General features: G+C 34.2%; 1 protein-coding gene and 1 pseudogene across 1 annotated transcript in view; both read left to right on the top strand.

The window, feature by feature from the left end:
* Nucleotides 1–1,495: 1,495 nt before the first annotated feature.
* LOC143062036 (uncharacterized) lies at nucleotides 1,496–9,117 on the top strand (annotated as a pseudogene).
* A 367-nt stretch (nucleotides 9,118–9,484) lies between these two features.
* Nucleotides 9,485–10,162, top strand: part of LOC143063657 (sodium-dependent glucose transporter 1-like) — a 33,875-nt gene continuing 33,197 nt past the window's right edge. The window contains exon 1 of the mRNA XM_076235924.1: nucleotides 9,485–9,528. The gene's annotated coding sequence lies outside the window, so the exon portion shown is untranslated. The remainder of the gene's footprint in view (nucleotides 9,529–10,162) is intronic.

The raw sequence follows: 10,162 nt of genomic DNA, 5'->3' as shown, positions 1-10,162 counted from the left end.
TTGTTTGTATTGGATACCTAAGCTTCTCAAAATTCCGTACAAACAACGGTACATTGCCGGCTCATCTGCATATTCCATTAAAGAATTGATCATTAGATTGACTAAAATTTTGTCCGCAGTGAAAGAGGGTTTACAGAAATACTGCGAAACTGTTTACTCGCGTAGTGGTATTAACCATATGTGGATTCTTAAAAATTCTAAAGAACTTCGGGATAATTCTTAATCTCGGTCTCTTTTTGAAATTAGTTCTATCAAAACTTTTGATTTTTCAACCCTGTATACCACCATTCCCCATGTAAAATTGAAAAATAGCCTAAAAGAAATAATCCACAATGCCTTACTTCGTACTTTCTTTGGCCTTTTAAACATTGTTTGATTTGAGCGTCACTGTTGAGTCTTTTGTAAAGGAAACGCGCGTCTGGCGTAAATATAAAATTTAAATCCTGGTATCTATGATGAGTTTATTTTCGTCATAAAAAAGCAGAAAACTGCAAAAAAGGATACATTTGTATAAATTGTTGACGCAAAGAAAGCATTTGATACTGTTGAAAGAGACTGTCTACTAGTAGTATATTTTAAAAATTGTATTACTTCTTATAAATACACTAATGTCAATTATGCAGTCAGAGTAAATAACTTTATGACATCCTTTTTTCTGTTGCTCTTGGTGTAAAACAAGGCTGTGTGTTATCGCCGACTTTATTTTCTATCTATGTAAATGATATAGTTTCAAATATTAAAGAAGCAAATTGTGGTTTTCAAGTAGATGACATAATGGTCTCTATATTTTTACATGCTGATGACATTGCATTAATTGCACCTGATGCAGAGAAACTGCAAAACCAGTTGCACATTTTCAACAAGTGGTGTGAAAAGTAGAGATTAATTCTAAATAAAAACAAAACCAAAATTGTTCATTTTAGAAATAAATTTATACAAAAATGTAATTATCAGTTCAAATGTGGTGAACTTTGTCTTGAATATTAGTATGCAGCTTGTTAAAAATATCTTGGTATACTTTTGAATGAATTTTCGGATTATTCAATAATTTCCAGAGAATTGTATGTCAGCTAATACAGCTCTTGGTGTTTAAAGCAAAATTTTGTAAAACTGGTGGTATGAATATTGATGAATTTACTAAATTATATGACACTTTAGTCAAACCCATTTTTACATATGCTTCCGGTGTAAGGGGCATTAATATACATAATTGTATAAATAGTTTGCAAAACAATGCTTGTAAATTATTCTTAGGCTTAAGCAAGAGAAGCAGCAATTTAGCTGCTAGAGGTGATGTGGGTTTTTTATCAGGTGATGCACTACTAAAAGTTGAATTTTTTAAACTATCGCCTTAAAAGCGACAATACCAGTAATATATGTAAAAAGGTTCGTACCTGGGCGATTAGAAGTTAATCGTCATGGGATGATAGAGTTTTACAGTTAGCTCGTAAATATAGTTTGATTCAAAATGTAAAAGATGAAATTAATTTGAGTAATGTATGGAATTCTATACAAACTTTTGAAAAAGAATCTTGGCATCATGAAGTATGGAATGATAACAATAATGTCAATGGTAATAAATTAAGATTTTATAGATTGTTTAAAACTTGTATTGGTACATAGCCTTATGTGGAGGTAGTTAATAATAGATGCCTCCGACGCATTTTGTAACTTTTTGGGGGTCCCGGTAAAGTGAGAAATGGAACAGAAACGAAACATGGCGAAATGAAACGAAACACAACGAAATGGAACAAAATCTGTTTTTTGAGGAACTGATTTTTTTCATTTTCGTCTATATTATTGCCTAGATTTGACAATTGATGTCCTTATCATATATTTTGTAAAGTAAATATTGTAATGTTTTTGATGTTCCAAATGGTTACTTCTTTCCGAAATTAATTAGCACTGAAGCATGAATTCATGTTTGTTTTTTTTTTGCCTTTATCTCCGCCACCAATAATAGATCAAAGTCTAGAGCAACATTTTTTTTTATTTTTCAACTGAAACAGAGGAGCGGTTCACTTGACAGGATATTTCTAATTTTACACGTTATTTTAGGGCTGGGGTGGGGAGGAGATATTTAATGAGCAGAATTTAAAATATTAATTTTATGTCTATATTGAGGCCTGAAATGTGGTATGATTGCCAATGAGACAAATATTCACTAGACTCCAAGTAAATGTAAGCAACGATAGGCCACCATACGGCCATCAAAAATTAGCATAACTAAAAACTGTCTACTCGATTATTAAAGCACCCGACATTACAAAATGTGTAGCAATTTAAACGAGAAACCTAACTTAATAATTTATGAATGAGTTATACAAGAAACCCAAATATGAAAGGCAGCAATCAACTACAACCATCGCAAAACAGGCTCTTGACTTTGGAAAGACACATTAAGATGGCGGAGTTAACATATTTTTCCTTAACATGGTCCGGTGGTGTAATAACATTAAACAAAATGCAAAAATATGGCAACAAAATGTCTTTAATGCAGTATGCAATCAATTGTTTAAAATTTCGTACTTATTTCAATTTGAATGTATATCCGTTTGTAATCAGCACATAAGATGTTACAACTCCAAATTCAATGTGACATTGTAGTAAGGATTGAACGCTTATACCGCCATCCCCCTTCCTTGATATCATTTCGATAATTTACACATTCTCTTTTTAACCCCAGGTCCGGTGGAAAAAAACGGGCTGCAGTTTTTATGTTTAATAACAAGGCCACTCGAGGAAGAGAGAATTTACAGACTACGCTGGAAACTGTTGCAATGTTTCACTAAAATGAAAGCTAATATGATCATTCAAATCAAAGATTTGTATATTTCTAAGACATAAAGTTCCCATGATGACAGGCATGGGGAAATTGGCATGATATCTCTATGTTTCTAAATGAGACTAGCCTTTGTAAGCTCCTCTCTCTGACTAACAGGTATGTCAGCTATTGTCAATACTTGCCATCTATGTCCGTCATTTAAAACGTCAAAGAATAAGAACAAAAGAAGGTGTGGAGTATATACAGCCCGTAACAGAGTAGTGATCGAATTCGCGTTTCTTTACTGTCAGAATAAGTTACGTTATCGACAAACTTATTTCAGAAGTGACATAATTTAATTTTCTTCATCGACAAAATATTTCATGTCCAACGTGTATGTTTTCATTGTTTAAGTCGAAGTTTTTTTAACACAGTAAAACATTTTTTATAATCAACCTATACAAAGGAGTTGAAATGATCAAATACTTTCGAACTGACGGAAACAAAAATACATAATCTAGAATGTGTGTTCTGTCATAAACAATGGCTTCGTCGTGCGAATCGACGAGATCATGTTACATGTAACTGGTCTTAGCTGTAGAAACAGACTGAGTTGGTGCGACCTCGATAAAATCTTTATCAATTTAATATAAGCGATAAATATTCACGACTGCAATGATAATGAATTTATTGGAGTCACATCCACTGTTTCTACTGTAAACATGAACTCGTCGGTTAGTGCAATGAAGACACTTTTAAAGATTGAGATTGTTGGTTTATTCTTTACACCTTCGAGGTATTAAAATTATTTCAGTGTTTATTTAAAGTTAAATTTATTTTCAAATCTCTTCTGTTTAAAATTGTCGAAACTTCCGTTTAAGATTTCTGTGGTAAACTATCTATTCTATAGTTAGGACCATTTTATAATAAATACCCTTTTGTACAAGAATACTTTCTTTATAGAAGTATAGATCTACTGGTTATAGATTTTTTTTATAACTTTCATTATTGTGACGACGCGCTATGAAATTCAGATTAATTTATAAATGAAGTTGTATATAAATTTTTGGTCATAAACACAAATCTTTTAAACAGTTCGACGAGTGCGTCATTGTAACGGTAGTCTGTTTACTGTAAGTTACAAAGCTTGGCCCGATTCATCTGTCATTTATGGAAACTAATTCACCACTTTCTGAGACATTCATTTTGATTTCACCATCAGACACGGAGCTACATTTGTAACTAAAGGAAAACTCTCAAATTAAAGAAATTTGACATGATATACTAAAACTTTCTTATAATCAATTAAACGACTGCTTTTCTTAGATATGTGATTTTTCATGGTCAAACTTTTTCATTGTTAACGGACTTTTTGAGATTTTTTATTGTAAAAAAATGGTGTTATTTAAAGAAATCAACATTCAAAATTTACAACTTCATGAACATGTACAGGAAGCTGAATTATTGCACATCTATGTACTACTTAAAATTGTACTTCGATCTGTTGCGTCCTTAAAATGTTCTGACCGTCCTAAGATTTAATGTACGGAAATGTTTCGGTAAATTAAATTCAAATCCGAATTGAATGTTTATGACACACAAAAAGAGAAACCAGAATCTCTTGATGACCAAACGTATGTACACGTTGGGGCGATTTAGAGCTTTTCAGAAGGAGTGAGATTCCACCCTTAATTGTTGAAAGCCTTGTGGAGACCTCTAGATTTTTAAATTCCCTCCGTTTTTCTCATGGATGGAGTGTGGTCTCTCTGTAAATTACCCCATATCTTTTCATTTTCCTATTTACCGAAGGTTCCATGTGAAAATTTCCATTGGATCATATCTGTTAAACTAAATGTACAAAACAGGCTCAAGAAAAGGCGAAATTTCTTTTTCAAACCCGAACTAGAAATCCATTTTTTTCTAATAGAGCACCTTACATTATCGTCAATGAGTTAAAGCATGTGAAAAATTATATAAACATACACAAGAAAGAAACCCTGAACAGGCTATGTGCCTGTCCCAAGTCAGGTGCCTGTAATTTAGTGGTTGTCGTTTGTTTATGTGTTACATATTTGTTTTTCGTTCATTTTTTTACATAAATAAGGCCGTTAGTTTTCTCGTTTGAATTGTTTTACATTGTCTTATCGGGGCCTATTATAGCTGACTATGCGGTATGGGCTTTGCTCATTGTTGAAGGCCGTACGGTGACTTATAGTTGTTAATGTCTGTGTCATTTTGGTCTTTTGTGGATAGTTGTCTCATTAGCAATCATACCACATCTTCTTTTTTATAATTTCAGCAATAATTTTTACCTATTTAATATTAGGTAAATATTAACATGTATTTGATAAAGTACAGATATAACAAAGAAACTGCCCGGTATCCGACGTACGTAAGAGTAGTACGTAGTCCGACGTAGTCCGAAAAAATAAAGGACTTCATTCCTATCAAACACCTTTTTAATTGTTTACCAGTATATTTCTTTTAGTTTTGGGTAAAATTGTAAAGGAAATAATACTATCAAGACGTCCTTCCATAAATCTTTTTTTTTCTGTTCTGACTTTGAAGAAATGACTACTTTTCGCCCAATCGAAATGGTGCATGGACATATTTTGTTTCTATTATTAGAATTATTTTCAATATTATCGGTATTAAACTTGATTATCGACACATGAAAGTTTGTCAGCATTGTCAATGTTTTTAACGTTAAAGTACCAATAGTTCGGTCACTACTCAATTAAGTTTGTCGATAACGTAGCTAATTTTGACGGTAAAGAAACATCAATTCGATCACTTCTCTGTTACGGGCTGTATCAATGCGAAAGCAATACTACGCCAAAAACAACCAGAAGACATATAATCTTCAACAATATGTATGTGTCAAGCTTAAAAATACCCAGTCTATAATAGTTGTTGATAAATCGAACAGAAACTACTTCTGCTGTCAACACAACATTCAATCTAATTAAAAACCGATCTCTCATCGCTCCTGTTTCTGATGTGTCGCGTGGGAGATCTAACGAAACCCGCTTTGAGGTCACATGTGAGTGACCTCGTAGGTGTGTCTTTTTCGACCAATGAAATTGAGTCTTCCACGATCTTGAAAGTTTAACGTAAGGTAAAGGGATGTAACACATTTTATTTACGACGAAATCGTCAGTCAAAATAATTCATAAACTTTTTTGATTGGCTTATTAATAGGTCGTCAACTCATTTGCATATCATTATAAATTCATAACTTTTAGTTCACTCACATGTGACCTCAAAGCCGGTTTCGTTAGATCTCCCACGCGACATATCAGAAAACGGGAGCGATGAGAGATCGGTTTTTAATTAGATTGCACAAAATTCTGCAAATTATAAAAATCCAGATATATATGACGTTGTCGTAGAACAACCACGTATCAGGTTCTGGTCTTTGGACATGCGAAATCAATGGTTGTGTAGTGGGTCTACCCTAGTTTTGAGATCTCAGGGATCTCCTTTTTAATCTTAGCCAAATGATAAACAAGACGTCTTTACAATAAATCCATTGGACGTTGGATGTGTACTGCGAGTAATCTTAGATCTGTACTTAGTGTCTTTTTGTTCTTGGGATGTACAAGTACCCGGCCAAGTCCACTCTGTTTTGTAAGATGTATTTCTATTTGTATCTATCTGATGAGGCAAGACTTTTTCAACTGATTTGTATACTTCGTTCTTATGTTGTACAGTTACACCACTGTACCAGATTAGGGTTGGGATCCCGCTAAATTCATTGTGTGTTAACTCCTCCACATTCTGTATGTATGTGCATGTCCCAAGTCAGGAACCTGTTATTCAGTGGTTGTCATTTGTTGCCGTGTAACATATTAGTTTTTAGTTCTTTTTTTTATACATTAATTAGGGTCGTTAGTTTTCCCGTTTGAATTGCTTAACGTATGTGATTTCGGGGACTTATAATAGCTGACTATGCGGTATGGGGTTTGAAGGTCGTACGGAGACCTATTGCTGTTAATTTCTGTGCCATTTGGTCTTTTGTGAAGAGTAGTCTCATTGGCAATCATACCACATATCATTTTTTTAGCCATCACTTGGCGTCCGTCGTCGTCGTCCGTCTGGAGTAAACTATTTCAAACATCTTGCTGAAACTATTGAATCAACCAAACTTAAGCTGAATGTTCCTTAGGGTGTCTAGAATAAAATTTGTGTTTTATTTTCTGTTTCGTCAAAAAACATGGCCGCCATGACTAAAAATAGAACATAAGGGGTAAAATGCAGTTTTTGGCTTATATCTTAAAACCAAAGCAGTTAGAGCAAATCTGACAGGGTTAAAGTGTTTATAAGATAAAGTTCTATCAGCCCTGAAATTTTCAGATGAATCAAATAACCAATTGTTGGGTTTCTGCCACTAAATTGGTAATTTCAAGGAAATTTTGCAGTTTTTGGTAATTATCTTGAGTAGTATTAATGATAAAGATAAACTGTAAACAGCAAATATGTTCAGCAAAGAAAGATACAACATAGTAAAATGCTGTTTTTGGCTTGTATCTCAAAAAGCAAAGCATTTAGAGCAGATCTGACATGGGATAAAAGTGTTCATTAGGTCAAATTCCCCGAAAAGCCCTGAAAATATTTAGATGAATCTTACAACCCATTGTTGGGTTGCTGCCACTAAATTGGTAATTTTAAGGAAATGTTGCAGTTTTTGGTTATCATCTTGAATATTATTAATGATAAAGATAAACTGTAAACAACAAAAATTTTCAACAAAGTAATATTTACATTAAACCACAAAAAAAAAAAAAAAAAAAAAAAAAAAAAAAAAACTACAATGAAATTGGACACTTAGACTATTAAACGAAAGATAAATGAAGAGGAGGCACGGATTGTGGAACATGTAAAGTCCATGGCTTCATATGGATATGGGTACACTAGACAAGAAGTTACAGATCTAGCTACTGATTTTGCCCACACAATCAAAATAAAACCAAGGAGTGAATAATTTACCTTGAGATGGTTTGAGGGTTTCATAAAAAGCTGGCCAGAACTTAGAGTGGTGAAACCTAGAAGTTTGGAGATTCTACGTGCAAAATGTGGTTCTGTTGCTAATGTTGAAAAATACTTTGCAAGCTTAAAGGAAGTCGTCCTAAAATACAATCTTCAGGATAAACCACATCTCATGTGTTGATGAGAAGGGTATAACACTGAATCATAAACCACCTAATGTTGTATCTGGAATTGAATGTACCACATCATCAGTAACATCTGAAAGGTCTAGTACTACCACCATACTTGGATGTGGAAGTGCCTCGGGATTTGCTGTTCCTCCATATTTTGTATTTGAAGGGAAAAGAATTAATAATGAATTAATGAATGGTGCAACACCTGGTGCTGTTGGTGCAGTATCAGACTCAGGATGGTCCAATACCAACATATTCAGACAATATTTAACAGATCACTTTCTTAAATACATCCCTGGCAGAAACAATGACAACGTACTTCTTCTCCTCGACGGGCATAAATCACGTAGCAGTTGACATAATTGAATGGACAGAGGAACCACATCATCATTCACGTCTTACCAGCTCATACCTCACATTTTTTACAACCTTTGGATGTTGGATGTTATGGGCCGTTGCAGCGTATTTATGATAATGAATGTCACAAAACCATACGTCAAAACTCCTCGGTAATAACCAAATACAATATATGTGAACTAGCCTGCAAAGCATACCAGAAAGCACTGTCCCCAGAAAACCTTCAGTCAGCATTTAGGAAGACTGGAATATACCCCCTGGATAAGACTGTCACCAACCAAGATCAATCAGAGGTATTTACAAGAAATGAGGAATGCAAAGAAACTACGGAGACTACAGATGAACCAAAAACAGATGAGATACAAATACAAGTAGTTGAAGTTAATATGAATAGAGAAGTAACGGAAGCTGTTGAAAGTGCTGTGACTGGTGTTGTTGAAGATATTCAAGACCATGATACTGCTATATCACACTTTTTTGCGGAAAGAATAAACAAACTAAAAAAAAATGAAGTCCGAAAATGACAAGAAAGAAAAACCCTTGGAAAGATTGTCTCTGGTATGCCAATAAGTGAAAGTGAGGTGGCAGAAAAGGTTAAACAGCACGTTGAAAACCAAGGAAAAAATAAACCAAGCAACCAGAGTAGTAAGAAAACTGGATAACAAAATAAAAAGAATACGTCCACTTCTGCTTCGTCACTTACATCAGGACCTAGCCACACTAAACCTGGACCTAGTCACATATCTAATAAACCAGGCCACACGTCTCAAAAAACAGGACCTAGTCACATATATACATTGATGATTTCATGGACTTCAGCGATACAGACGATGAAGACATTCAAGAAGTCGAACTATGCTGTGTGTGTAAACAGTTTACCCCCAATCAAATTAGACTTGGGGTTGGTGTTGAACTTACCAAATGGGTGCAACTAGTGTGACAATTATAGGTGCACTGGACACATCTGAAATACTGAACAGAACTGAGGGCTGTGAGGAGGAATACCAAGTTTTACTGCATGCATTGCAAGGACATGGAATAGACAATTTGGCCAAATTTCCATGTTATTGTTACTTGTTGAAAATTTTATTGTTAATTATTTAATTTTGATGATTTTTTTCAATACTTACCCTTTTAAAACAATGCGAAAATGCAATATGCTTGGCCTAATCTGTGTGACGTAACAAGGTTGTACATCCGGTGGACGAACTTGAGGGGCGAAAGTAGAACAGGCATTGATTTCAAGTAAGTGTTCACTTTTGCATTTCCGTTATGGTTAATAAGTAATTATTTACATAGGCGACAATGGTAGCCTTATTTGGTCCTGCCTTTTCATTATCAAAGATCCATTGAAAAAAATTTCGAATTCTGAATCATCAACACCTTTGGATGTAATTACAATGGTCAAACACATATGGTGCCGCAGTTTTTTTGATAGAAAAATGGCATTTTTTAAGGGTACTCAACGGTTCCGGAATTTTCGAAATAGTATGAATGAAGAACACCCCTTGCTTAATTTGGCACAGAAAATGTTGCTTTTCACAGAGAGTTTTCTCTAAATTTCTCGCTATTTCTACACCAATGGCCAACACCCATTTCTCACTATTTCAATTTTAATTTCTAATTACCAAGGCAGCAGAAAATAAATTTACTTCTACCTATTATACTTCCTTTTAACCTTATACGACGGTCTTTATTTGTTGATTCTTTTTCGTGTCAAAGGTTAGAATTTTATTGAATCTTTATGACTGCAAATTATTGGGAATATACGGGAAACGTAGCTGAAAATGCACCGCGATATTCGTTAGGTGGACGAACTTGGGGAGTGGAGGATATTACACAATCGTCGGGCAGATTTTCTCATGATTGGCCGTTCCTC

Source organism: Mytilus galloprovincialis, chromosome 2 (genome assembly GCF_965363235.1).
Source record: "Mytilus galloprovincialis chromosome 2, xbMytGall1.hap1.1, whole genome shotgun sequence".
Lineage (NCBI taxonomy): Eukaryota > Metazoa > Mollusca > Bivalvia > Mytilida > Mytilidae > Mytilus > Mytilus galloprovincialis.
Note: the sequence above shows the minus strand (reverse complement) of the source record. Positions and strands in the feature narration are given on the sequence as shown.